This window comes from Spea bombifrons, chromosome 7 (genome assembly GCF_027358695.1).
Source record: "Spea bombifrons isolate aSpeBom1 chromosome 7, aSpeBom1.2.pri, whole genome shotgun sequence".
In the NCBI taxonomy this organism is placed as follows: Eukaryota; Metazoa; Chordata; class Amphibia; order Anura; family Pelobatidae; genus Spea; species Spea bombifrons.
Window position 1 is genome coordinate 21,595,160 of NC_071093.1, and position 27,221 is coordinate 21,622,380.

At 41.8% G+C, this 27,221-nt stretch overlaps 1 long non-coding RNA gene across 1 annotated transcript in view; it reads left to right on the forward strand.

Annotated features, from left to right (window-relative positions):
• LOC128502446 (uncharacterized) overlaps window positions 1-26,934 on the forward strand; it is a 70,752-nt gene extending 43,818 nt beyond the window's left edge. The window contains exon 2 of the long non-coding RNA XR_008355113.1: window positions 26,876-26,934. This is a non-coding gene — a long non-coding RNA (uncharacterized LOC128502446). The remainder of the gene's footprint in view (window positions 1-26,875) is intronic.
• The last annotated feature ends 287 nt before the right edge of the window (window positions 26,935-27,221 follow it).

Consider the following 27,221-nt stretch of genomic DNA (forward strand, 5'->3'; position numbering starts at 1 on the left):
GTACCAATTTGTAAACTGTATGTCAACTGTAAACAACAAGAAATCTGAAAAAATAAATTAATAACTTTAAATAACATTTACTGAACATATAATAGTGCTTTCTTTAATAACCCTCCAAAAAAAAACAGCGTCCACATTGCCCACATTGCCCACATTGCCCACATAGAACCTGACCAGCACCCAAATTACACACACATAGGACGTGCCATCTTTGCCCCCAAACAGCCCAGCATGAGTCAGCATTGTTCCCAAACAGCCGAGTGTACGCCATCTTTGTCCCATAAACACGCTACCTCTGCCATCTTTGTCCCATAAACACCCTGCCTCTGCCATTTTTGTCCCATAAACACCCTGCTTATACCATCTTTGCCTTTTTGACAAATCAACTATACACCTATGGTTAACACAAACACTTTTACAGTCACTCACTAATTCACTTTCATTCACACAATCATTTATTCTTTTACACAAATTATTTACACATATTCATTGATGCATTCTCACAAATTCATTAATTCTCTCACTCATTCACACAATTCATCCACACATTAATCCATTCATTTTTGCTCTCTCATTCTAACTCTTTATTTCAATATTCTTGCTACCCTCCTTTCTCCTTATCTAACCATTCTCACCCCCTTCTGACTCCCTTCTCCCTATCTACCCCCTATCCCCCCGTCTCACTCCTTTCTCCCTATCTACCCCCTCCTAACTATCTACCCTCTCCCCCTTTGAAGTTCACTTACCTTTCAGGAGTCCTGCGGTGGGGGTGCAAGGCCTCTGTCTCCCAGCTCTGCCACTGTATGGAACAGTATAGAGTGATGGGAGTTATGATGTACTTTAGAGCATAATGAAAAAGACATTGGAAATGGTACAGCATAACACCCATCACTCTCACACACTTACCAATCCACATTTACCAATCCACACATACCAATCCACAGATTCCACACATACCAATCCACAGATTCCACACATACCAATCCACACTTACCAATCCACACATTCCACATTTACCAATCCACACATACCAATCCACACTTACCAATCCACAGATTCCACACATACCAATCCACGGATTCCACACATACCAATCCACATTTACCAATCCACACATACCAATCCACAGATTCCACACATACCAATCCACAGATTCCACACATACCAATCCACATTTACCAATCCACACTTACCAATCCACAGATTCCACACATACCAATCCACAGATTCCACACATACCAATCCACAGATTCCACACTTACCAATCCACAGATTCCACACATACTAATCCACATTTACCAATCCACAGATTACACACATACCAATCCACAGATTCCACACATACTAATCCACACATACCAATCCACAGATTCCACACATACCAATCCACACATACCAATCCACACTTACCAATCCACAGATTCCACACATACCAATCCACAGATTCCACACATACCAATCCACACATACCAATCCACAGATTCCACACATACCAATCCACACATACCAATCCACAGATTCCACACATACCAATCCACAGATTCCACACATACCAATCCACACATACCAATCCACAGATTCCACACATACCAATCCACAGATTCCACAGATTCCACACATACCAATCCACACATACCAATCCACAGATTCCACACATGCCAATCCACTCTCACTCTCACTGAATTATTTCCTACCTTTCCTCTTTTCTTCTAACAACAGTGAGCTCCTTTTCTTCCTCTTCGCTCCTCTTCTTCTGTCTTCTTCCGGTTCAGAGGGCATGGACGGCGGTGGGCGCGGCTTCAGTGCTGTGCGCAGGGATCCGACAACAAACCCCTCACAGCAGCAGTTGACGTGCGGATCAAAAGGGAGCGGTATCGGAGGTTCCTGGCTTAAAATCACTCAAGGGAGCCGGAGGTCTGTCAAAGACCTCCGATACCGCTCCCTTGCGAGCCTTCTCCTCCGGCGGTGTACATTACTGTCCGTCTCTGGAGGGGTGCCGGGTGCCGGCAAGTTGGCACCCCCCTGATGAGCGGCACCCGGTACGGACCGCCCCCGCCCCCCACTAGGTACGCTACTGGACTACCAGGACATTTTTCTGCCCAGAGATCAGAAATTGAAGCTGTTAAAACAGTATTGGAAATTTATGAGAAAGAAAACAATGATCCTTTGGTAATCTATAGCGATAGTTCATATGTCGTACGTTCACTAACAGACTACTTACCAGTGTGGAAAAAACAAGGTTTTGTGGATTCATCTAACAAAATCTTAAGTCATGTTGATGACATTGCAGACTATCTTTGAGCTTGCTTCTAAAAATCCTAACCGATATGCTATTGTCAAGGTACCAGGCCATAGCAGAGGAACTAGTGATCTAGCTTTAGGAAATGAGAAAGCAGATTCTTCAGCAAAGGAAGCAGCTTTGATAGGAGGGATAGTGATGGAACTAGAACTGTTGGAAGTACTACCAGTAAAGAGTAAGGAAGCAAATCTACCTTCATTCATCGATGAACAGATGAAAGATCCGTTCATTTTGGAATGTAAGAATAAAATAACACCTCCCTTTTTTTGTGAAAATGGAGTGCTGTGTTATGAGATGCAAGGTAATTTACTTCCAGTTGTGCCTAAACACTTGCAGATGGAATTCACCCGCTATAATCATGAAAGCTTAGGTCATGTGGGTCAGCAAAAGTTGCTGGAAATCCTCAAAGAGAAGTTTTATTGGGACAAAATGGAGCACTCTGTACAAAATGTTGTTCAGTCATGTCTCATTTGTGCTCAAGTAAACCCCAGGCCTAAAGGACAAAAGCCTCCACTTCTAAGAATTGCATCTGCAGACGGTCCGTGGTCTACATTGCAGATTGACTACATAGGTCCCCTACCGTCAGGTAAACAAGGTCTCAGGTATGCATTGGTTGTGGTAGATGTATTTTCTAAGTGGGTAGAACTGTTGCCTGTCAGGAAAGATGATGCTTTGTCTACAGCACTTGGGGAATCACAAGGATGATTTCTTCTGACAGAGGAAGCCAATCCTTCCTCACGCAGCATCTAGAATGCAGCGTATGTGTCACACCTACCTGTCAGACCGGGGTCCCACGGCGTTCCTCGCGCACGTCCCCCTCGTGTACTGACGTGCGCTCTACACGCACCCGAGGGGGCGTGCGTATAGAGCAGGCACGCCTTCCTACCACTGACAGCTCTGCTCGGGCTGCCGCAGCATATCAGCGGCGATCGGAGAAACGATCCGCCGCTACATGCTTGCGGCACCCGACCAGTACCTCTTCTGCCTGTGTGGCACTGCCGCGTCGCTCGCGGCGGCAACACAGGCAGAGAGGACCTTGTAGTTAGCCGCCGCAGCCATGCCGGCGGCGATCAAGTGTTTGATCGCCGCTGCATGTCCACGGAGGTTGTTTTACCTCCCCTGCCTGTGTGGCGCTGCCGCGTCGCTCGCGGCGGCAACACAGGCAGGTAGGACCTTGTTGTTTAGCCACCGCAGGCATGCCGGCGGCGATCAAGTGTTTGATCGCCGCTGCATGTCCATGGAGGTTGTTTTACCTCCATGGACATGCCACACAGGCAGGAAGTTATGTTTTGTTGTTGCCATCGCGACGACGCTATTTACGTCCCCCTTGTGTACTGACGTGCGCTCTACACGCACCCGAGGGGGCGTGCGTATAGAGCAGGCACGCCTTCCTACCACTGACAGCTCTGCTCGGGCTGCCGCAGCATATCAGCGGCGATCAGAGAAACGATCCGCCGCTACATGCTTGCGGCACCCGACCAGTACCTCTTCTGCCTGTGTGGCACTGCCGCGTCGCTCGCGGCGGCAACACAGGCAGAGAGGACCTTGTAGTTAGCCGCCGCAGCCATGCCGGCGGCGATCAAGTGTTTGATCGCCGCTGCATGTCCACGGAGGTTGTTTTACCTCCCCTGCCTGTGTGGCGCTGCCGCGTCGCTCGCGGCGGCAACACAGGCAGGTAGGACCTTGTTGTTTAGCCACCGCAGGCATGCCGGCGGCGATCAAGTGTTTGATCGCCGCTGCATGTCCATGGAGGTTGTTTTACCTCCATGGACATGCCACACAGGCAGGAAGTTATGTTTTGTTGTTGCCATCGCGACAACGCTATTTGCGCCGGTGATGTCATATTACCTGCTCTCCCGCCATTGGCTCTATTTAAATTTAATTCCTTGTTTCCTTGCCCGTTCAACGAGTCCATGTTAGTGTTCTCTGGGTGCTCTTGCTTATTGATTGATCTCCACGTGTACCAGACCTTGGCTTTTGTTCTTCTGACCTTGACCCTGCGCTGCCCGTCCCGACCTCGGCTTTGTTGTTTGACCTTGATCCTGTGCTGCCTGCCCCGACCACGGCTATTGTATTGACCACGCTCCTGTGCTGCCTGTCTCGATCCCGGCTTGTTTATCGGATATTCTCGCCATTCTTGCATCTTGGGTCCATCACCTGTGGTGCCTGATCCGGCGTAACAGTATGGTACCGCCTCACTCTTCTTAATTTGTGAGAGGAGCATCAGTAATGATTAAGACTTTTAGGAAGGCAGGATGTTTCAGCTTGTCTTCATTTTGTTTCTAAAGTAATATGTCTTCCAGGGCAAGAAAAGGTTGTCTATCATTCTTGTTTTCACAATCATTCATCATGTGAGGCAAGGACTGAAAGTGTTACATCTATGCATGAATTAATGACTCAAGTAAAGATAGGAAAAGTTTGTTTTCAAGTAATGAAGGAAGAGTCAATGGTCAGAGCATTTTTGTCAAATTGTATGCATAATGTAACTCTTCACAGAGGATTATATTGCATAGAAGGCGATTTGAAAAAGTTGGAGATAGATGGGAAAAAGTTTAATGTCTCCACTATAGGCACAGAGCATTTAAGAACACTACCTCTGCAATTTAATCTTACACAGACCATTTTCCTTGGAAAACATGGACTGAGGAAATAAAGAAAGATAAGGGATTATTGGCCATATTAAAGCAACAATTGAAAGACGCAGAAATTGTTTTCCAACATAAACAAGGTGAATTAGAACAAATTCAACATCAATGGAATGATATCTCTGGAGTTAGTTGGTGGTCAAATTTAAAAAAATCAGTAAATATGTGGTCACAATCTTCTGTAAAATCCGCAGCTGGGGATTTATTGTCGAATCCAATTGTTATTATAGCTATACTTGTTTTATTATGTATTGTTTATCAAAGTTTTCTTATGTGTAGAATAAGTAAGATGTATAAACAAGTTAAGTATGAAGTAGATAAGGGGGATGGAATATTAAGGGAAATGATAAAAACGTAGAGAAAAGGGTGTCTCATGCTAATGATTATCATATGGTCCCAGGAAAAGTGTGATGTGATTGTAGTATAAATGTGATACGAATGGTGAGTAAATGTGAATATTTGAAAATATATGATAAGGATATTATCCTATCATCAGGGGGAATTGTAAAAGATTCTAACACATTTAACATCTCTTCTAACCCCAATAATATAAAAGGACCATATGTAATTATTGGTATAAGCAATAGTCAAAGATATGTAATCATTGTTCATAAATAAATGATCATTAAGATATATTAATAGGCTTCAGGGTTTCCTTGACCTTAAATATGGAATTAAGGATTTGCTGAACAGGCATTCTATAGATAGAATATTAACTTGTTAATGCATGGTATAGTTGTAACTGTAAAAGGGCATTACAGTATGCTTACAGTGACCACCTAAAATAGGGTTTAGACGTGTAAAGACCTTAGTAAGCATGTTTGAACACCCAATCAGGTGAAGACCAATAGACTGAAATCATTATCCAAACCACATATAAGCTAGGCATTTGTAAGACATGAGAGAGGCAGAGGAGAGGTTGAGGGAAGATGTATTTGCCATCCACGGACTCTTCACGTCCCGAACACTCCCTCCCTCCATCCTCAGGAATGGATAGGACAGATGCTATGAACTAAATTCCTCTCCAAGGTTTTGTAAGACTTATTTTGTATTATCTTTGTTATCTACTTTTTATATTCTTCTTCTATTTTTGTTCGTATTAAATGTTTTACCTTTGCTTGCATCTAAGTGACTCTGCCTATTTTTGACGCACATACATATATATGTGTTGTTGTTCCAATTATATGGAGTTTGTGTTGGCCCTATATTTTAATTACACCTCAGGTCTGGGTTTACGCATCCCGGTATGTTCTTCCCTGTGTGGTGTGGTACCTGAATAACTTGGTAAGCTTGGGGGGTTATCGTTATGTTAAATGGTTAATGTTAATTATTTATGTTTATTGGTTTCAGTGTGTTGGTCATTGTCCTGTGAATGTACCTATTTTTGGTTTAGGACTGCGTGGCAAAGGCTAACAGTAAAATAAAATGACTGTGGCCTTTTCTAGCCCAAGCTTGGCTGGTGTGTCTTTTTTGGTTTTGTGTTTCCTGGGAAGCCTAGCATGGGAGTCAAGGTATGCTGCCCACTAGGTGCACTGTACAAATCAGTTGTAAAATATGCACACTGACTAGCAGCCTTGGAAAGCTCATCTTTCACTGCTGAAATAGTGAGAAGAAAATATTCCTACTAAAAGGGGAACAGGAACAGTTTGTATTGAGGAACCACAGCCACTATCAATTGTGTAAAAAGCTCCCCTTCAATCATGGAAAATGATTCACCTCCAGCATGAATCAACTGTTCAATAAGTCTGGTTAATTTATTGGCCTGGTGTTAGAACATTGACCTCATGGAGTGGAATTCACCAAATTTTTCCAGTGTGTGCTAGAAATGTTACAGTACTCCAACTTGCATTTGGTCTTTTAGCTGTAGCTGCTATTTGCTCTGTGTAAGAAATCATTTTTATACTTTTATTTTGTTCTGCACATTTTAGGCCTGAATGCAACTTGAGTGCTAGGAACATATGCAGGCCCGGACTGGCCATCGGTGGGCCGGGCCACGGCAGGGTCGCATTGACTTAGGGGCTGATGGAGCTGCAGCTCCAGGGCCCTACCCTACCTACGGCCGCATTAACGCAGGGCATAAGGGGCACCTGCCCCTTATGCCCGCCGCAACTGCGACCGGGTCCGCCACTCTAAGGGGCCGGGAAGTCCCCACCAAGGCCGGCCTTATGATGTTTTAAATTAAAACATCGGGGTTTTTTTTTAACTTTATTTAACATAGAGGATGTTAAATAAAGTTGAAAAAAAAACCCCGATGTTTTAATTTAAACCCTGTGCGGCCGCAGACCCCTAAGGCCGGCCCTGGTGGGGGCTTCCCGGCCCCTTAGGGCAGGGCCGACCTTTGGGGTGTGCGACCGCACAGGGCGCTACACTCCAGGGGGCGGCGGCGGGGGGCGGTCCGCACCGGGTGCCGCTCATCAGGGGGTGCCAACTTGCAGCACCCGGCACCCCTCCAGAGACGGACAGTAATGTCCGCCGCTGGAGGAGCAGGCTCGCAAGGGAGCGGTATCGGAGGTCTTTAACAGACCTCCGGTTCCCTTGAGTGATTTTAAGCCGGGTTCAACCCGGCTTAAAATCACTCAAGGGAGCCGGAGGTCTGTTAAAGACCTCTGATACCGTTCCCTTGTGATCCGCGCGGCAACAGCTGCTGTGCGCCGGGGTTTGTTGTCAGATCCCGGCACACAGCACTGAAGCCACGCCCACCGCTGTCCGTGCCCTCTGACCCGGAAGAAGACAGAAGAACTGAAGAAGAGGAAAAGAAGGTGAAAGAAGAAAGGAAAGGTAGGAAAGCATTAAGTGAGAGTGGATTGGTATATGTGTGGATTAGTATATATGTGTGGATTAGTATATATGTGTGGATTGGTGTATGTGTGGATTGGTGTATATGTGTGGATTGGTATATGTGTGTGGATTGGTATATGTGTGGATTGGTATACGTGTGGTTTGGTATATATGTGTGGTTTGGTATATATGTGTGGATTGGTATATATGTGTGGAATGGTGTATATGTGTGGTTTGGTATATATGTGTGGTTTGGTATATATGTGTGGTTTGGTATATGTGTGTGAATTGGTATATGTGTGTGGATTGGTGTATGTGTGGATTGGTGTATATGTGTGGATTGGTGTATATGTGTGGTTTGGTATATGTGTGTGGATTGGTATATATGTGTGGTTTGGTATATATGTGTGGATTGGTATATGTGTGTGGATTGGTATATGTGTGTGGATTGGTATATGTGTGTGGATTGGTATACGTGTGGATTGGTATGCGTGTGGATTGGTATGCGTGTGGATTGGTATATATGTGTGGATTGGTATGTGTGTGGATTGGTATATGTGTGGATTGGTATATATGTGTGGATTGGTATATGTGTGTGGATTGGTATGTGTGTGTGGATTGGTATGTGTGTGTGGATTGGTATATGTGTGGATTGGTAAGTGTGTGAGATTGATGGGTGTTATGCTGTACCATTTCCAATGTCTTTTTCATGATCTAATTATGCTCTAAAAGTACATCATAACTCCCATCACTCTATACTGTTCCATACAGTGGCAGAGCTGGGAGGCAGAGGCCTTGCACCCCCACCGCAGGACTCCTGAAAGGTAAGTGAACTTCAAAGAGGGAGAGGGTAGATAGTTAGGAGGGGGTAGTTGCGGCGGGCTTAAGGGGCTCTGCGTTAATGCGGCCATATAGGACCAGTCAGTCCGGTCCTGACTGGGCTTATTTTAAGGTGGGGGCCTGAAGCCACAGCTCCATCAGCCCCTAAGTCAATCCTGCCCTGCCACAGGCGCGGTCGCAGTTGCTGCTTGCTCCGGCAACAAGGTAAGTAGGTTGAGGGAGGGGGGTGCAGTGAGAAGGGGCAGAGGGGGGTTAGATAGTGAGAAAGGGGGAGAGGGGATAGATAGAGGCGGTACATATTGAGAAGTGGGGAAGGGGGTACATAGTGAAAAGGGGGAACATAGTGAGAAGGGGCAGATAAGATGAAGAGAGGAGGTAGTGTGAATGCGTATGAGAATGAATTAATTCATGTGAGGATGAATTGCTTGAATGATTTGTGAGACTGCATTAATGAATGTGTTAATGATTTGTCTGAATGATTAAATGCAAAGATGGTACATGAAGGGTGGGCTCTAACAATAAATAAATAAATAAATATGGGCTGCTCAGGCTTAAATGCCCGGGCCTATTTTTTGTCCCAGTCCGGGCCTGAACATATGGTATCAATTAAGTGATGTAGTTTAGAGGGTCTTCTGTGGAATGCCGGTGTATCATATGACTGTTCCAATAGGATTCCTTTACGTATACCCTAACCAAATGTAAAGGGGTATAAATTGGCATGACTACAAGGACAAGGTCTCTTTCTACGCTCTTTCCACGCTCTCACCTTCATCTCACCAAGATATTTAGCCTACAGTACCTTTTATCAACATTTGTTCCAATTTGGTATTGTATGAATTGATAATTTGTTATCGAATAAACCTAATTAATAAGACATAGAAGCTGTGGTCTTGATTGCTGTTTGATCACTGGAGAAGCTTAGATATTCAAGACAAAGAATATTCTAACACTCTGAAACACCTGTTTGTGTTTCGTCACTCTCTGTCTCCAGTGAGGTGATGGTACTATTTCTTGTAGTAGTACCAGCTATGTTGCCTGCCTTACAACTAGGGCTGCAACTAGCTATTATTTTCATAATCGAATAGTTGGCAGATTATTTTTTCGATTAATCGGATCCATTTTTCATTTATTTAAAATAAAAACGTATAATTTACATTAAGATGTGTCATTAACACTTTTTTCTCTTTATCACAATGGCATTTCTCTATCCGCCTTCTTATTACCGACATAATAATTAAAGCTATATTTTAAAGGTACAAGAACCCAAAACACATTTCTCAAATTAAGTTTTACCAAAATACCAAAAAAAGTTTTACTAGTAAATATTAATTCATGTAAACTTTTTTCATATTTAATAAAAACTATGATTGAGAAAAATGCCTCTTTATATTTTCTTTTATTTGCTAACCTGCCCCGAGTTATGAACATCTCACCCCCAGCTTGCCACTCTGCCCCAGAAATGCCTTATACCCTCCTATATGCCACTCTGCCCCAGAAATGCCTTATACCCTCCTATATGCCAATCTGACACCCTGATATCCCTTATACCTCCTATATGCCACTCTGTCCCCTGATATGCCTTTTACCCTGATATGCCTAATAGCCCCCCTGATATGCCTAATAGCCCCTGATATGCCGCTGTGCCCCCGATATGACACTGTCCCCCCCTGAAACCCCCTGTGACCTCTGGTATCCTGACCCGGCTTGTTACTTGACTACCCGTGCTTACAGTTACACTTCTTGAGTGCCCTGTTATCAACCCCAGGCCTCCCAGTGTGTGTTCTGTGTCGAGCAAGTGTGTTCATTCATGCAGTTTGGATTCCTTCTGGTAAGGCGTACTACAGACCTCACTACAGAGAACGGTCACAATCGCCATCGCAAGAGTTTTTGCCTCTCGCAGGATGGCTGCGTCCGTTAAAATATAAACCCTGCTGAGAACTGTGGCCCAGCTTTCTAATCACATCGTGATTAGTAAAAAAAAAACATATAAAATGTATTTTTATGAGTAAGTGCTTCTGTTCAGCAAACACCTCAGCTGATATTAATGAGCAACCTTTCACTCCTCCGTTTCCTTGGTTACCTGCTAATCAGCCAGCCTCTTTCCTGTTGTATTCTGGCTATATAGCTGCGGAGGCTCAGTTACTCTCTGCTCTTGCGTGGTCTCAGATCTCCAAGCATAATCCTGTTGTATTCCTGTGTATGACCCTAGCCTTGCTGACTTCCCACTCCGGTTTCTGGTGTTGGTTTGGCTTCTCTGGTATCCTAACTTCGGCTTTCACGAGTACCCACTTTGGGCTGTGTGTTTTGGCCTAGTCCTTGGATTCTGCTACCGTTTATTATTTTGTATTTTTATTACCATTAAAGGTATGATTAAACTGCACTATCGTCTCCATCTGGTTTTGTGGTTCCTGACAGTTTCTTGTTTGGTTTGATGGAGTAAATTGAACTGGCCAGATTCAAACATGTCCCAAATAGGATGGGGGAGGGGTGACCAGATGGTAAAATTCTAAATTGAAAAATGCACACCTTCCAAATGTGGTCTTTTAGCCCCCAAACCGATGCATGGGTGGTATCACTGTACTGATGTTGCTGAACACATATTGAGGTGTTGCTTGGTTGTGACATATACCAGGAACTATAAAAGCATACCTGAAGCACAATATGTGTTAAAAGAAACACACAAAAATTACTACCACAAACGTTCACAAAGGCTACTGGTAGAATTAGCGCCATTTGAAATATACTGGAATGTCTAGTTTTGAAAAATATATGGGGCAAATTGAATTGGCAGGCTTCAAAGATATGCCAAACAGGACATGGAGGCAGGATGACCAGATTTCCAAGGTGAAAAATGTGCACTTAACAAATGTGGCCTTTTACCTCCCAAAGATCTCAGCAAACCCATGCATGGGTGATGTCATTGTACACAGATGTTGCTCAACACATCTTGAGGTTAGGGTGACCACACGTCCTGGATTGCCTGCACTGGGACTTCATGTCTCACGTCCCAGACAGCTTCAATCAGAGACAATGCATTGTCCCAGAATGAGAGCTCGCTGTAGAGGTGGATCTTGGGGCGGTATTTTAGAAAGCCGCCCATCTACATGAAAGAGAATTAAGCCAGCCAGTGCCGCTCAATAACTTTCAGGAGCGGCACCAGGGCAGGTCAATAATTTTCCTGGGCGGCGCCAGGCCTGCTCAATGGTTTTCCTGGCAGCAGGGACCCAGCAAGATGTCGGCGTGTGTGAAGGGATCAAGTGAAGTCTTCAGTCAGGTAAGTTGGCAAACTGGGGACACGGTTTGCAATGGGATGCTGGGGACAAAGATAGTTATGGGTATTTAGTGACAAAGATGGCTATGGGACAATGGCTGCTAAATGGGAAATTGCCATAGGCATCTTTGTCACTAAACAGCTTCCCATGTTTAGTGACAAATGGCTATGGGAAACTGGGGACAAACATGACTATGGGATGTGCATAAAACAGTTCCAAAATATATGCAGCATTGTCTCATCTTGTACACCCTGATCTCTGGAGACTTAGCTGTAGTACCAAGGCCTCTTCTGAAATCTCCTAGTAAGAAAACACTCGTGCACTACCTGCCAGACTAGAGTTGGCAAGAAATGGGCATGCATTCTGCCAAACTCTACTGGACCCAGGGAGAAAGTATTGTTGTTTGTTCTTTATGCAGACTAGCACAATCTGTCTGCGCAAATAAGGATCACAAACATCCTAAATTATATATATTTTACCTCACATTATTATATCACATAAATTATATTATATTTTACCTACATACATATTACCAGAATCCTTCTTTATTTTTGTTTGGGGGGTCCATGTCTTCCCTTAAAGTGACAACATCTTGCCTGTTGTCATGAGGGCCTGCAGATGCTGTTTCAAATAAAGTAACACTTCCTGGTCCTTGTGGACAGTTAACAGTAATCGCTACTGTCTATAACTTCATGTTTGATCACATAATGATATTCTGATATCAAGCTACTACTCTTACTACCTACAGCCTCCTAGTACTAATGTTATCATGAACCTGTGTTGCTGACTCTTTACTTTATTGAGGAGTAGGAAACACTGTGCTGAGCAGTGCAAACATCACTTAACCCCTGAAGTACCCATATGAGAGTTTTCTTGGATTTTATACCCCTGGGCGGGCACTGAGAAAATAACTGGTGCTTCTGTTGATACAAGTTCAGTAACATAATAATTGTGACAAAGCTTCACATGACCACAAGGAGATCTACTCTACTTTCTCCTATACTTGCAGATGACTACAAAGAGGGGAACAGATTCTGGCTGCACCGTACCTCAGAGACTGTACAACAAAATGGATAAATATACTTAAAGAAGGTGGAGACAAAATCTTGCCACAAAAAGATCAAGTTGGTGGATCTAGCTAGTTCCGGATCTCCTTCTAATCCACATTCCCCAATCTCATGGTCGCTCAAGGACATCAAGGAAACTTTGCAAAGACAAAGTAAATCTATGGAGCTAGCGAAAGTGGTCTCCCACTGGTTATATAACCAGCCCGAAATTCCGAAAGCTTTAAGAGTAGCCCTAAGGAAGCCCCAACTGACCCTATCAAAAGCCTTTTCGGCATCTAATGAGAGGGTCAGGAGGGAACTTCCATGTTTTTCTACGTAATCCAATTCATCAATCAGGCGTCTAACATTGTTGGTAGAGTCTCTAGTTGGGACAAAGCCCACTTGATCTGGATGTATCAGAGTAACTAATATACGTTTTAATCTATCTGCCAAGAGTGCTGAAAATAGTTTAATATCTACGTTTATTAGCGAGATGGGACGATAACTTTTTAGCTCTTCTGGGTTCTTATTTTTTTTAAGAATTGGAAGGATATTAGCTTGTAGAATTTCTTTTGGAAGTGTACCCGTGTTGGCAATTTCCTCAAAGGTCATAATGAGTGGATCTAATATTTCTAATTTCATAGTTTTATAAAATAAATTAGTAAACCCATCAGGGCCTGGAGTTTTAAACTTTTGAAGATTATCGATAATATTACTTAGTTCCTTCTTCTCTAATGGCCTATACATAATTTCCTTTTATTTTTCAGATAGTACTGGTAAATTTATTGTTGCCAGGTATTCTTCTATATCAGTATCTTTTGCCTCAATTGAGCTACTGTAGAGTTTTTCATAATATGATTTGAAGCCCTCCGCTATATCTTCTGGAGAAATTCTCGTACGACCATCTGAGACAATTTTTATTATTTTTTCATTTGCTCTTTTCTTTTTGAGTTGATTACTCAGGATCTTATCTGGTCTGTTGCTTTTATGATAATATGTCGCTCTGAGTTTCTCCATGTAATATCTTGTTCTTTCTAATTCCTTTTGGTTAATTATATCTCTAATAGTTTGTACTTGAGTTATAGATTCTAATGTGGGATTTAATTTAGTTTTTGAGGCTAAATTATAATATTTTATATACAGTTCGTTTAATGGCTGCTCCCTATTTATTCGCATATTTTTCTTTATTTTAATAAAGTGACCTCTTATGACTGCCTTATAGGCACACCATCTAATAGCATTTGTTGTTTGATCTATTTTATTTTCTAGAAAAAAAGCTTTAGTCATCTCTGTAATATACTTCCTATTCTCTTCAGAATGCAAGATATAATCATCCAAACGCCATGTTGTAAGTGGCGTTGGCTCCCATCTCTCTTTTAGCTCAAAAATAATATAACTATGATCAGACCAGACATTATCATACATCTTTATGTTTTGTAATTGAGTTAGTAAAATATCATCGCCAAAAATCATGTCTATTCTGGAGAAAGTATTATGTACTTTCGAAAAATGGGAATAGTCTCTCATTGTAGGAAATTTCAACCTCCATAAGTCGTATAGGTTCGCTTTTATTATAATTTTACAAAAAGATTTTGACCTTTTTATTAGGTTTTTATTAATCTTTTTCATACCCGTCTCTTTTCCATTTTTTCATCTAGGAAACAATTATAGTCTCCAGCCATAATAAGTGCTCCAGTTTTTATTTTATCTACTTTATCTAGAATTCTTTGAAAATATGATAATGGAGCTGTATTAGGGAGGTAGATATTAACCAAAGTATATTTAATATTATTAAGAGTCCCAACCCAAATAAGATAGCACCCATCTACATCTTGCTCCAAAAAATTAGTTTTGATCTGTATTCTATTAGAAAAAGCAATAGCTACTCCTCTCTTTTTTTTATCTAACATCGAAGCATGAAAAATGGTGGGAAATAATCTACCACCCCATTTGATTTTATCTATAGTCCACCAGTGAGTTTCTTGAAAAAAGGCCACATCTATTTTGTCTTTACGTAAGCAGGAATAAACTCGATTTCGTTTAGTCGGCGAATTTAGCCCCTGTGGATTTACCGAAATACACTTAATCCCCATTTTAATAGGGGATCTTGATTTTCATCTTCTAAGGGGATCACCATTCGCCCGAAAATCTTATCAATTGGTCCTATCTCACCCCACATCTCTCCTGCTCCATCTCGAAAAAAAACATATACATACATATACATATTAAAACATATAAAGGGACTAATTAATATTACAAAAAAATTATACCTAAACAAAAATAAACTAAACATATGCATCGAAGAAAAAACTTGTTTATCTCGATACATGCTTAGGTTCTTATTGAACCCAAAGGAGGAGAACGTATGAGTTTCCTAGATGGCATAAGGAGCTCGGAGACATCGGTATATATCATAACAAAAATTAAATAAAAAAAGAAAAAAAAAGGAAAAAAGAACTAGTTATGGATTGCACTCATATAATTAGTTCAGTTTACCATTCAAATTTGAGTATAAAGCATATTGTATCAACCGCAATATAAATTGATCACGCACCTCCTTATTTATGATATTACAAGATTTTAAAGGAAATTTAGATATATTGCTCCAGAGTTTGACAATTTTTACTAGGTAAAAAAAGAAAAAAAAAAAAAAAAAAGAATAATAAGAAAAAATAAATTTAGGAAATTCTTAATAGTAAAGAAATAAATAAAGTGCAAGAGCTATAGTGCAGTCATATATACATTTCATTTCTAATTTAAACCTTAAAGCTTAATTAGTTGTCCGTATATTCTGTGTAAAAAATGTTATAGCCAAAAGAAGAGAGAGATTGAAATCTTACTATAGATATTAAAAAGAATTTAAGAATAAGAGAGTAATATAAAGTGCAAGTGATATAGTACCATTCGTATAAAGAATTTCATTCCTAATTTAAACCATGAAAAATAGCTTATTATCCATAGAATATATGCAATTTTCTTTATCCAAAAAGCTTAAAGTGCAAAATTGTGCACTGTGGTAATGTGAATAATTCATTTCTAAATTTGGAGCCACTTTAATTATAATTCCAATAAGAAAAAGTATATATATGGTTATCGTGCATACAAAATTTTATGATTATCTTCTTAGAATAAAAAAAAAAATAAAAAAATTTAGGCAATACTTAATAATAAAGAGATAATATAAAGTGCAAGTGCTATAGTGCAGTCATATATAAATTTCATTTCTAATTTAAACCTTGAAGCTTAATTTGTTCTCCGTATATTATGTGAAAAAAATTTTAGCCAAAAGAAAAGAGAAATTGAAATCTTATTATAGATATTGAAAAGAATTTAAGAATAAGAGAGTAATATAAAGTGCAAGTGATATAGTACCATCCATATATAAAATTTCATTTCTAATTTAAACCATGAAAGATAGCTTATTATCCATAAAATATATGCAATTTTCTTTATCCGAAAAGCTTAAAGTGCAAAATTGTGCAATATGGTAATGTGAATAATTCATTTCTAAATTTGAAGCCACTTTAATTATAATTCTAATAAGAAAAAGTATATATATAGTTATCGTGCATACAAAATTTTATGATTGTCTTCTTAGAATAAAAAAAAAAAAAGTTTATATAATCCTTTCAGTTTACAATTCAAATCTGACTATAGAGCATATTATATCAATCGAGTACCGAGGTACTTACATAATTCCTTATATATCATGATATAAGGTTTTAAAAGAAAGTTTGAGTGAATTGCTCCCAAAGTTATGAATATTTACTAGTGAAAAAAGGCAATATTTAAGAAGAGCTTAATAATAAAAAAGTGATATAACGTGCAGATGTTGTAATACGGTCATATAAAAATTTCATTACTAATTCATAGCCGTGAAGCTTAATTTATTCTCCCTAAAATATGCAAGAAGTTTTCTATCTAAAAGGAAGAAAAAGTTAAAGCCTTATTATAGGTATTGAAGGAAAAAAAAAAGAGGGCACTATTTAAAAAAAGCTAAGTGATAAGAAGATAATATATAGTGCATGTATTGTAGAACGGTCATATAAAAATTTCATTACTAATTCAAACCGTGAAGCTTAATTTATTCTCCCTAAAATATGTAAAGAGTTTATTATCCAAAAAGGAAAAGGGACTGAAGCCTTATTATAGATATTGGAAAAAGATTTAAGAATAAAAAGATTTTTTAAGGTGCAAGTAATATAATACCATCCCTATAAAAATTTCATATCTAAATTAGACCACAGAACATAAATTATTATCAATAGAGTATATTCAAATTTCTTTGTCCAAAAAGCTTAAATAGTTATACAATATATTAATGTGAGGATTTCATTTTGAGTTTGGAGCAACTTTAGTTACCAAGCCATTTAACAAAAAATTCTTATACATTGCCATGCAAGCGTAGATTTATAGTTGTCTTATTAATCGAATAAAAAAAAAAATTCAAATTTTGTTCTGTTTTATCCATTCTTTTAATGTATTTGAGTTCATAAATGTCTCAGTAGAGCCATTCCAGAATATTTTTATAGCCCTCGGAAGGATCCATATATATTTAATGTTCTTTTCCCGTAAGTATTTTAAGTCATGAAGAAAGGTTTGTCTCCATATCCTAGTTGCTGGAGATAAATCGGGATAGATTTGAATTTCAGAGAACTTTTCATTCATTGAGGTATTCTGTCTTCGTGATTTTAATATATTTTCCTTCCAATAGGCAGAAATGAAAACAACAATAACGTCTCTAGGAATATTATCTGCCAGCTCTTTAGGCTTCCTCACTCGGTAACATCTTTCTATTAGATTGGGAGGCAGCTCTTCTGCTATATTCATATCTTTAATCAACTCTAATATAAATAGTTGCAGTTTATCTGTTGCATAAGATTCAGAGATATTCCTGAAACGTAGATTTGATTTTCGAAAACGATCTTCCAGTTCTGTAATCTTAATTTGTACACCTTCAAATTTATTTTCTAGAGACATAATCAAATCTGAGGTTGTGTTCTGTTGTTTCTCAAGTAGTTCATATTTAGCTTCCACATTTGTAATTTTTGTAGATAAATTAGCAATTTCCAACCTAATATCAGTAGAGCTAGTCGAAATTTCCTGTTTTATATTCTTTAGTAACTCATCTAGAGCATCCTTTAATGTATCTTGTGTAATTGTAGTAGGATCAGGACGAATAGGGCTAGAGAGAGTATACTCCATAGAAGCCATTGAATCCGCCTGAGAAAAATCCAGACAGTCTTTAGTTTGTCTTGGTGAAAAAAAGGCCGTAGCTCCTTTATTCAGCTTTGGCCTTTTTCTTTACTTTTTATTATCTGCTGTTTAGGAGGCATTTTAAATATTTATGTTTGAATTGATAGCACTTTGTGGAACTGACAAGCCCGTATCGATATTGTAAAGGAAGATACAGTGGGATATCTCTATGTTGTCTATATAAGCTGGATACATACAAAACACAGCAAAAAAAAAAAAAAAGGATTCTGTTGCTTTTCTGTGTTTTGGGGTAAATACTTCTAATATTGAAGGAAAGTATAGGCCGTAAATTAAAGGCAATTAGGCCCAGATAACATTTTATATTCAGTTTTCCTCAGTAATTTCCGCTTCTTTTCTTTAAAAAGTAAAAAAAAAAAAAAAAAAAAGGCGTCAGCCAAAAAGAGTAAATAGTTCTTATGTTTAAAGAAGGTAAAACGTATAAATTGTATAGCTTTAGGCCCACATAAGTTTTTCTAATCAGTTTCATCAACACAGAAGATATATTCATATAAAACGGTAGAAGTATAGAGTATAGATTTGAAGGCACTTATCTGCCACAATTCTGTATCAGCCAGAAGTCACAGCCCGAAGTATGGAAAAAATAAACGTATGAAGTGTTTATGCCTTCTCTTCTTTGATGTCGGCTCTTTAATGAAAATGTGTCGGCCCAGCCAAGTTGAAACTCGGCTGACGCACGGCTGGAAAGGCTAGAACGCGTCACACCGCCACAGCAATCATAGCAGTCTCGGCCGCCATAACATCCCCGGGACAAACAAATATTTGACGCAGAGCGACAGTGGTAGGACGTCTCCCTCACCCACTCAGCAGCTCACGGCTACTTTCCACCTCCGCTTCAGCTACCGGACATACCGGCAGTTCTTTCTTCTCCGTATCACGGGGGATGCAAAAGGGGCACCTAGGAGCTCTGAGCGCCCAGCCGTTTTTATTTGGGTGTCTTTGTTTAGCTCCCGCTCCAGCCGACTCCGCAGCTCCTATTTCGCGTCATTTCGCGTGGAAGACCGTCGTCCTCCTCCGTCTATGTTTAGCTCCCGCTCCTGCCCGACCGACTCCGCAAGCTCCTATTTCGAGGCACACGCCGCGTGGAAGTCCATCGTCCTCCTCCTACTGGTGCGTGCTAGGTCACGTCCAAGCGTGCGTCACGCCCCTCATCTCGCCTGAGTTGTTTCATTCTAATGAGCAAAACTGTTGATTTCATACTGGGTGTTGTGACAGAATCCAGGACCATGTGTATATCACCCAGAGGATATAGCAAGCAGTGTATCTTTGCTATGAAATTACCAAGCTTTTTTACCCCTGCTAATTACCTTAGACCTATGTAGTAGGTTTTAAAAGAGCAGGGAGGGGGCAGGGGGAGAAGCTGCACTGGGATAGAATGTTTGGGGACCTACAAGGTAGAGACATTTGTAATCCAAAAAGGATTGTATTCGTATGTCACATTATTTAGTACTGGAACCCAGAGTAGCTGGTTCAGTAACTGGTAGTAAGGGAACTACTGTGAGTTAGCCTCCTGAAAGCAGCAGGCCTGTTTATTTGTGTTTTTTCTATTATTTGGTGTCCAAAACCTGTTTGTTATAAGAGGGAAGCATACCCTTAAAGTGCAAAGAGACTTTTTGTATTGCTGTTCACAAACTGCATCTAAATCACAAGAGCCTGACAGTGTTTGAAGTGACTCTACCACAGTGTCTATAGACTGACAATTACTCTACTGTGTGGCTGGGATACAGGAGTGTTTTTTATGGTATTGTCCCAACTTTTCTTATTATCTTTATAAATTACTCTGTGTGTGCCTAGGTAGGTGGCACGGCCCCCGATACATAAATTCTACAGCCAAATCATTGTAAAATTTTTCATGGAATGTGGTGGGCCTTAACACCCCTATTAAGTACGTCTTTGAGTGCTGGATAACAATATCCATTGCATCATCCAAACAGAGCACATCAGACAGCGCAAGCCCCCCAAAACACACCCTAGCAGGACTTACTAACTCGCTGATGCAAAAAGTAAATGCCAAAGAAAAAAAGGAGATTTGCAAATATCTGGCAATATATAATAAGAGACTGGGCGACGGTGGTCAACCTGGCAGAAACCCTTCCGGGTGCCCCCAAACCTTAAAGAAGAAGGTCACAATTCAGTGCCGGGTGTGGTGACTTTTTGTTAATGTTTTTGCCAGTTGAACTCTGCCTGTATCACATGTGTCTCTTGATATGTTAATGTGGGCACACCTCCAAGTATCTCACAAGCAATTTTGAATGCAAAATATTAGTTCAGTCTCTCTCTGCCCACCATTCTGCATGGATGGGGCAATCTGTGTTGTTCTGTCCCTATCCTCTCTGGGGTCAGAGAAGGTTGCCCTCTTTCACCTCTCCTTTTTGTCTGTGGTATAGAGCTCTTCGCCGAAGGCACCAGACAGAATCCAGAGATAAGAGGGATCACTGCACCGTGCAGAGACAAGAAAGATAAAGTGCTCCCTCTACGAGGACAACGTGACCATCTTCTGTGCAGTCCGCCAGTTGGTCAGACCGTTCGTCCAGACATGCGAAGACTTCAGGTGCAAAGGTCCTTCCCAGGCAAAGGCGTGCCTGACATCCCTACCATGCTGAGGGCTTTGTTTGTGTGCAACTGTGTGCGCAGGACTCTCAAAGACGTAGTGAAAGGCTCTAGTGGAAACTCCATGTCTCGCTCTTCCTACTGCCCCTGTGGAGGCAGCTGAAGTGGGAAAAGTGGTACAGTTCCGTCCCTTACAGCTGGACTATGCCCTGGTTCTACTCGGACGGGAGCAAATTTGTAAGGGAGCACCAGGAACTCACAATGTGAGCGCCATTGATGATGCTTGGCATCGCATGTTATGTGTAAAGGATGTTCTATGGTTTGCCAGGAACCGCCTGCTGTTGAGGAGGGGGCAGGTCACAGTCCGTGAGTGCTTCAGGTTTATCCACAGTCTAAAGGCTGAGGACTAACCCATCTCCCTTGACTCCTTTTACTCACCCACCCTGGTCATTCCATTTCACTAGGTTGTTTCCACTAATGTGCTTACCATATGTGCCATGTCTAGTTGTAATTGTACACTGCTTTTACTGTATTATCGAGCTTTCCATTAACTGAAGTTGTACTGTAACGTGTACTGTAACGTGTACTGTAACAAAGGATAAGACAGAGAGGCACAAAGGAATACACCACAGGCAAAATTCCAGGTAATTCTATGTATTATATATTATGGCAGCACAAGCAAATACAGGTTAAACAGTCTCTTAGCAAGAAAACGGACGTATGGCAGAATGTATTGTAAATTATGGCAGGACAAGCAAATACAGGTTAAACAGTCTCTTAGCAAAAAAACGGACGTATGGTATGAAGCCCACTGGACAGGGCACAAGGCAATACAGGATCAGGTATACAGGAAACCAGGAACAAGTCAGGATCAGGTACACAGGAAGCCAGGAACAAGTCATGATCAGGTACAGGGCAAGAGCAAAATGGCCCTATAACTTCAATGCAAAGGCCCTGACAGTCAACGAGGCTCAGCTGGTTGCACTGATTAGGTCTGGGTACTCCAGAGTGAGAAGGGTTACACCCAGGTAAGCAGAGGCAGCTGGTCTGCTTGTTAACCTACAGAGTACTGTGTACACACAGGAGGCCTCTAGGGGCTGCCTCTGATATGACACAAAGTAAAATAAATACAGTCCTGGCTGACGGTGGAATCCTGATAGAATGGCTGTTTATTGTTACTATGTTTAATAAACATTATTCAATAAAAAAAAATCTGTGTTGTGCTGGGTTATGTTGGGCCTTTTGGCTGCAGGTTAGTCTTGGAAAGTGTTGCATTGTTTGTTGCGCTATCACTCTATTGTATGTTACTGTGGTCTCTCATTAAATATCTGTTAATGTAGACAAACCTATTTTTATATTTGGTTTAACACCACACCGGAACTGAAACACCCCCTGCAAACATTTGCCCAATCAACCACAACAGGACTGATCACACATCCTCATGGGATAAGGGGTTTCCTGCCGCCTCCAGGAAATCATACCGCTGTTTCCAGACCTTATCGTACGTGGATGAAGCGCCATGGAGCGGTGTATCAGTCATTTCATGTCTCCTCCCATGGTCCAGACTCAATCCAGATAACTGGTAGCCTGCATGTCTGCCTCCGGGCAACCGACAAAAATGGTCCCATTTCTGCTGAGACAAGGAATCTGCAATGTTATTCTCGATTCCAGGAACATGTACAGTGCACACCCACAAATTCAGTTCAAGATAGGGAAGAACCAACTGCCAAAGCAAAGAAATAACTGGAGGAGGTGATCTCAAAATATTATTGATCGCATGTACAACCGCAAGATTGTCACACAAAAGGTAACCAAAACAACCAACAAACCCTGAAAGCATGCCCCAAAACCCACCACATTTGAAGCATTGGTTCAGAATCCGAGTTCAGAGTTAGACACAACCTTCACTAGAAACAACAACTACCCATTATATTGCTGCTAAAAGGAATAGTCAACGAAGCGCATAATCAAAAGATGTATAGGAAACCATACAAAGCTCGGGGTCAATGCTGTCATTGACCGACTCACCTTTGGGGAAGGATAGGTGTATCAGGTGAAACTTACCCACCTCCTTCTTGGGGACCACCCCAAAAGAGGAAATTTGAAGTTCAGGCAATGGGGAAACTAGGAATAGGACTACCATCCAACCTAAGGCCACCTCCTTATATAATTTCAAAGTGACGACCTCAGGGTGCTGTAAGGCAGATTTGAGGTTCTTGGGTGGAAGGACAGACACAACGGACCTACTAGGAATATGGAGACTGTCAGAAAAAAAATAGAAAACAATATGCAAAACCCATTCAGATACTGAAGATCATACAGCAGACTTTTATCTGCATCCACATTCAGTTGGGACATTTTATGTCTAAACTTGTATGCATAACTTACCGGTTATTAGACTTGGGCACCAGGGGGCTCTTCGTGTTCGTCTTCGTGCTCGTCTTCGGCAAAAAAAAAACTTCGTATTCCGCGAATATTCGCCTGGTCCTGTCTTCTCTTCGGGCGAATATTCGCGGACATTCTTCGTGTTCGGGTTTTCTTCGTTTTCCCCGGTTAAGGGGTTAATACGGGGTTAAAGCCGCTCTGGCGCCAGGAGTTTAAATGTCCGTATGAGCAACTCTATTAGTCGTCAGCAGGGGGCTCGTCTGCCATTGGTTGATGGCAGACGAGCCCCCTGCTGGCGACCAATAGGGTGGCTCGTACAGACTGTTAAAACTCCTGGTGCCGTAATTGTCCGGCAGATCCCGCTGGTCTCCCTGTTCTATCATTTATTAACTGATAGAACAGGGAGACCAGTGGGATCTGCCGGGTAAGTTGCAGCATTGGGATTTTAAAAGTCTGTACGAGCGACTCTGTTGGTCGCTCGTACAGACTTTTAGGATCCTGGTGCTGTAACTTACCCTGCCGATGCCACTGGTCTCCCTCCCTGTTCAATTAATTAAATGTCCGTACGAGCGAACAATAAAGTCGCTCGTATGGACATGTAACTAATTGAACAGGGAGGGAGACCAGTGGCATCGGCAGGGTAAGTTGCAGCATTGAGGTTTTAAAACCTCAATGCTGCAACTTACCCGGCAGATCCCACTGGTCTCCCTCCCTGTTCAATTAGTTAATGTCCGTACGAGCGACCAATAAAGTTGCTCGTACGGACATTTAACCCGGCACAGACTAACTAATTGAACAGGGAGGGAGACCAGTGGCATCGGCAGGGTAAGTTGCAGCATTGGGGTTTTAAAACCTCAATGCTGCAACTTACCCGGCAGATCCCACTGGTCTCCCTCCCTGTTCAATTAGTTAATGTCCATACGAGCGACCAATAAAGTCGCTCGTACGGACGGCTAACCTGCGGATTTCCACTTCCGGGAACTGCCGCGATGCCGCGAAGACAAGGTAAGTTAGAAGAGGGGGGGAGAATGGTAGACGAAGACAATCACGAAGATCTTTGTGGTGTGTGTCTTCGCCTACGTTTTACCGCCGCCGTCTTCTCTTCTGCGTGTCTTCGGAACGAACACGAAAACGCACTCTTCGTGTTCGTTTCCATGTTTGCCCGAAGACGAATGCACAAGTCTACTGGCCAACTTATTTGTAAGTTTTTCCCGGTTTCAACATTAAAGATATAAGAAGATACTGCACCATTTGTGGTTTTCCATCTGTCTTTCAGATTTTCAGAAGAATTAAAGTCTTTACACATTGATGAACCACCTTTTGATGTAACACTTGTGAGTGCACCTTACACATAACATACTACTTGTGTTTGAACTTATTACACTATTGTGTTTTATTATTATTTTTCCCACATGTTCATGCACCCGCTTCTGATATACTGATTATTTGAACATTTGTGAGGAGTGTAGACTGGGAGCTGCAGAACATGTAGGGTGAGAAGTATGAGGCAATAACACCTCTTCTCCTCATCCTCTCTCTTACAGTCATCCACCTTCAAAACTCTATCCAGGTTAAGAATCTAGGTGAAGAAAAGAAAAAATGTCCACATATTCCCCATATGCAATCTTATCACTATCCTTCTGTTTGAAATGTGCCCCTAGAGGACCCTCACACATAAACTTTGCCACAAGCAGCATGAGGAAGTCTAATTGGGTCCTTATCTTTATTCGCTCCTGAATGGAGAGGGCTCAACTATTGTGCCAGTCAGAGCTATTTGTTTGCTGTTCCTTCTACGCTATTCCTGGTATTGACCATTGGCTATTGTACTACGACTTTGCTGCCGTCTCCAGTCCTGACCCTTGGCTATTGTCTTACTACTACGCTACTGTCCTGCATACTGGGTTCCTCTTCTCACCCCCGACATAATAACCCGCAAGATTATCTGAAACGATCGCTGCTCTTACTCAGCAATTGGCCACATTTCAACAGACTCTCCAGGGGATCCAGGCTGATCAGCACCATTTAAGGCAACAGGTGCGTCATCTGCAACAAAATGCACCTGCATGGAATGCAAATGTTCCAGCCACTCCTGCTACCATAGCACCTCCAATTGCTGAAGGCACAACCTCTTTGGAAACTCAGATACCGCTACCTGAGCGATTCACAGGAGACCATAAGACATTTCATGCCTTTATAACCTCCTGTGAGATTCTCTTTCGTTTAAAGCCCCGGACCTACACTACGGATTATGTCAAGGTGCATACCATGATATCCCTGCTCTCAGAGGAACTTCAACTTTGGGCACATCACCTATTACATAGTAATAGCCCACTACTGGACTCCTGGCATTCCTTCCGCGAAGCCCTGGACACTCTTTATGAGGATCCATTCAGGGTATCCTCATCCGCTACTACGTTGAGAGCCTTAAAGCAAGGACAGAGCCCCATGGAGAAGTACATCACAGAATTCAGGCGCCTGGCCCTGGAGTCAAACTGGAACGAGCCCGCACTCCACGACCAGTTTCGCTGGGGCTTGTTGGATGCAATCAAGGATGAACTAGCCCGTACCTCTATTCCACCTTCTTTGGAGGAATTTATGCGCCTTGGGACACAGATCGTCAGAAGACTCTGCGAGAGGCGATCAGAATCCTAGGCAATCTAGGCATCCTAGGGCCCCTTCTCCCCCTTCTACAGAGTAACCTATGCAGATAGGCATTGTTCGAGTTCCACTCTCAACTGCAGAGAAAGAAGGTTGCAGAGCTTTGAACATGTGCATGTATTGTGGCAAACCAGGCCACACATATAAAGACTGCAGAATCCATACCTGCTATACTCAGGGTAAGAAACCGACCATGCTGCTTCACACTAACGCTAGAGAACATCCCTACCTGTCGCCTCACTTATCCATTTCTGTGTTATTGCAGTGGACTAAAGGAACAGCCCGTCTCTCCTCCATGATTGACTCTGGAGCTAGCGGGAATTTCATTGACGATGAGACGTTCCAGATCCTAATCATCCCTACTAATACCAAGAAGACTCCAGTTGCTATCCAGCTTGTTGATGGAAGTCCCCTTAAGACCGGCCCTATAGTCAGATAAACCATTCCTCTGACCCTCAAGATAGGAACGGGCCATATTGAGACTATCCAGTTTGATGTTGTTCCATCTCGGAGCCGGGATCTTTTTCGTCCATAAAAAAGATGGAGGTCTGCGTCCCTGTGTCGACTACCGGGAGCTCAACAACATTACGGTGAAAAATCGTTACCCATTACCGCTTATTCCTGAACTACTAGAACGCGTCCGATCTGCCAAGATTTTCACCAAATTGGATCTACATGGGGCCTACAATCTAGTGAGAATACGAAAGGGAGATGAGTGGAAGACGGCCTTTCAGTGTAGGTACGGACATATCGAATATCTAGTAATGCCGTTCGGCCTATGCAATGCCCCAGCCACTTTCCAACACTTTGTCAACGACGTATTCCACGATATGTTAGACCATTTTGTTATAATTTATTTGGATGATATATTAGTCTTCTCCCCGTCAGTAGAAGAGCATCATAGACATGTAGGCCAAGTGCTGACCCGGTTGAGAGAACATGGATGTGACAGAATGACCTGTCATACAAGGCCCCAAGGTAGCCCCAGAGATGGCTCCAGCCTGGCTGCCAAACAGGCAGGAACTCCATAGTGTAAACTAATCGCATTAACAGGATGGCTGCCAGGGGGATTAAAGGTTGGGTTGTCTACATGTACCTGTTTATCAATGTTGATTTATGTTAATGAAGTTCTGTGGCTATATGAGTCTATGTTTTACAACAATAAACTGTTCATTCCTGCTGTACTCAGTTCAAGGTAGTTGTGTCTACTTATTGGGTACACATAGCAGGGTTCCAAGGTGCGCATGCTGACTGGTGCTGGAAGTGATTCCGGGGACAACAGGAGGATACATGTGGGTGATCTCTGGGAGTTACTACAGCTCTCTTGGTGAACCCGTTACAATGGACTATACATCAAATTAGAGAAATGTGTGTTTGACGTACAAAGAATCAAATTTTGGGGATATATCCTGTCTCCTACCTGCATCGAGATGGATCCTAAAAAAGTTGCAGCAATTCTCAACTGGCCAGCCCC